This window comes from Leucoraja erinacea, chromosome 1, assembly GCF_028641065.1.
Source record: "Leucoraja erinacea ecotype New England chromosome 1, Leri_hhj_1, whole genome shotgun sequence".
NCBI lineage: Eukaryota > Metazoa > Chordata > Chondrichthyes > Rajiformes > Rajidae > Leucoraja > Leucoraja erinaceus.
In genome coordinates, this window is record NC_073377.1 from 147,916,029 (window position 1) to 147,919,700 (window position 3,672).

Below are 3,672 nucleotides of genomic sequence, written 5' to 3' on the forward strand. Positions count from 1 at the left end.
CTGTTTTACAGATTGCTTTTAGTTTAACCTATCCCAGTATACAGAGCAAAGGTGGGTAAATAGAGCAGTGGTGCCAATCCATGGAATGGTACACTCACAGTGGTTTACTGCAAGTTCTATTGTCAGAATATGGATACACAGATCTTTAATAATCTGTGTGAAGGCAACACAGTTCAAATACAAAAATGCATATTTTTATGTTTTATTTCCAACATTCTTTCAAAGACTGGAGTCGGCAACAGCCACAATAGATTTCCATTGAATCTTTTCCTTTAGTGCAGAGATCAACAACTGTGGGGAATAGCATTATGCACCATATGTCCTTGTGGTCATTATTGTGGCCTGTTGCCCTGTAATGATTAGCTTAAGATTTAACCCCAAAATACCTGACAAACCAGTGGCTGGACAGCCAACTACAATGAATTTGTGAAGTAACGTAGCATATGAAAAATGTAACAACTGGAATATTATCAAATTTTACTTTTGAATAGAATAGAATAGAATAGAATGCAATTTATTGTCATTCAAACCTAGGTTTGAACGAAATATCATTTCTACAGTTCACACACAATCCAATACACACACTTAACACAGTTTTACATAAACATCCATCACAGTGAGTCTCCAACATCTCCTCACTGTGATGGAAGGCAAAGTCTTTATCTCTTCCCTTTGTTCCCTCTCCTGTGGTCCAGCAATCCAAGTGCAGGGTCGAGGTGAACTGGGGCTCCGATGTTAAAGCCCCCGGCGGGCGATGGTAAGTCCTGAGGCCGTTTAAGCCACGCCGGGCGATGTTAGGCCCCGGCTCCATGTCCTTAAACCCGCGATTCCAGCGGGAGAAGTCGCCGTTGCGGAACTCGAAAAAGCGGTCTCCCACCAGGGACCTACGAGCTCCCGATGTTCCCGTCCACGGGGTCTGCGGCTGGTTCCTCCGAACTCCAAAGTCGTGTCGCAGCCGCACGCCACCACAGCTCTCCCTGCTCCGAAGCTGGCCAGCTCCGCGATGTCAGTTCCGCAGGCTCTGCAACTGGAGCCCTCAGGTTAGTCCCGACCGGAGGTCGCAGCCGGCTCCACGATGTTAGGCCCAACGACATCCGAGACCCGACAGGGAATAGTCGGGTCCCCGCACAGGGAAGAGATTAACGGTTTCCCCCACAGCCCCCCCCCCCCCACCCCCCACATATACACAGCTAAAAAAAATAATAATAAAAACTGACTCAAAGACATACATTTAACAAGACAAAAAATAAAAAAAGACAGACGACTGTAGTCGAGCCGCTGCCGTTAGGCGCCGCAACTAACCTGAATGTGTTTTGAGGTGCTTTCTTAAAAATTAGGAAGAAATTTGTCTTTTGTCAGTGATGGTGTGTGTGTGTGTGTGTGTGTGTGTGTGTGTGTGTGTGTGTGTGTGTGTGTGTGTGTGTGTGTGTGTGTGTGTGTGTGTGTGTGTGTGTGTGTGTGTGTGTGTGTGTGTGTGTGTGTGTGTGTGTGTGTGTGTGTGTGTGTGTGTGTGTGTGTGTGTGTGTGTGTGTGCGTGTGTCTGTGTGCATCTGTCTGTGGCTGTGCGTGTGTCTGTAGAGTGTGTGGATGTGCGTGTGTGTGCAGTAGTGTGTGTGTGGCTATGCATGTGTGTGTGTGGCTGTGCATGTGTGTGTGTGGGTGTGCATGTGCGTGCATGTGGCTGTGTGTGTATGTGGCTGTATGTGGCTGTGTGTGTATGTGTGTGTGTGCGGCTGTGTGTGTGTGCATGTGCGCACCAGCGTGTGTGCATGTGTGTGGCAGTGTTTATTGTGCATGTGTCTGTGCAGCTCTGTGTGTGTGGCTGTGTGTGTGTGCCAGTATGGGTGTGTGTCAGTGTGGCTGTGTGTGTGTGGGTGCGGCTGTATTTGTGAATGCGTGTGTGTGTGTGTGCGCTGCTTTGTGTGCGTGTGTGTGTGCGGGTGACTGTGTGCAGCTGTGTGGGTGTGTGAGCATGGCTGTGTGCATTTGTGTGTGTGTGGCTGTGTGTGCATGCGTGTGGCTACCTGCTAGAAGTGGTAAGAAACTGCACTCGAATTTGGTGGCCTTATACCCTGCTTGAAATAGAATTTCAAGGATTAGCCGTGAGTCAACTACCGGCCCACCAGCCGTGAGTGAGTGAGTTGCCAGCACAACAGGCTTGATTGACTGAGACGCCAGCCCAAGAATCCATTTGGCGCACAATTTGCATACTTGCCCTCTGGAAACCAGTCCCTTCAGCCCACAACACCCATACTAGCGCTCCAGAAAGCCCCCCCCCCCCAACTGGCCACCAATATTAGAATTGGTGGAGCGGTGGAATATTGCGTTGGATGACCAGCCCTCCTGTGTGATGCTGGGACCCAACGGGTCCCACTTAGTCTAGTAATATCTATAAATGATGAGAATATATGAGTAAAATGTTTGCAGACAACACAAAATGTGCTCTGATGACCACTCCATTGTCTACTTCAAAACATCCGCTTCCGCAGAATTGGCAGGTTGGTTGTCCATCATTCGTTCCAGGACAAGCCTGTGGCCTCATTCAAAATACGCATGATAAGGGTAATGTGAGCCTGGATGCATAGAAAGATAATTTGACATGGAATCAAGGGATATGGGGGAAAAATGGGAATGGGGTACTTATTTTAGATGATCAAAAATTATCATATTGAATGGTGGTGCTGGCTCGAAGGGCTGAATGGCCTACTCCTGCACCTATTTTCCATGTTGCTCTGACTATCAAGCTGACCTTTCTACACACAATGCGTAAGATATTTTATTTATATATTGATTGCCCAAGATAGACATCCTGCCTAAATTTTGAAGAATATTCATGTAAATCTCTAGACTTTTATCTACATCACATTCCACTTACCTTCTGCATATTAGACAACAGTTCCCCCTGATGTCAACAGCAAGGGATCAGTTTTCTCAATCATTTAGGGCAATGAATACAGAATGGACTAAAGACGAATAGTCATAGCACATCCCAATAATTTTTCCACTGGAATTTGCATTTTTCTTGGAGTTTTGGGGTAACCTTGATCTTTTAACAACAGATTCCTTGATGCTGGAGATGATGTTATCCCACTGAGAGAAAAATACAATAGGTGGGATCTGCGGGAAGAGAAGCTTGATGACTTTTCATCAAAAATGGAAACATTTGGAGATGTCCTATATTTAAAGCAAGGAGAGTCGTGGAAAGGGCAAAGGGAAGGAAAGGAAGATCAATAATGGTGAAAAGCTGACATGATCAAATCAAAGCTAATGTGGAGTAAATATGGCAACCGGAGAAACAGATGATCGGGCTAATGGAAGAATTAACATAGAAAACAGGATCATTTCCAGCACCCGATGTCTAGAAAAATAGAAGGGATGACTGTGGTATGGATTGTTTAAACTGAATAATGGTAGAACTGTTAGTTCTGGTGCCTCACAAATCCGGTGACTTAGATTTGATCTGGACCTCTGGTGCTGATTTAGTGGAGTTTGCACGTTCATACCTGTGGAGCGCAAGGGGTCACAGTTTAAGGATAAGGGGGAAATTTTTTAGGACCGAGATGAGGAAAACTTTTTTCACACAGAGAGTGGTGAATCTCTGGAATTCTCTACCGCAGAAGGTAGTTGAGGCCAGTTCATTGGCTATATTTAAGAGGGAGTTAGATGTGGCCC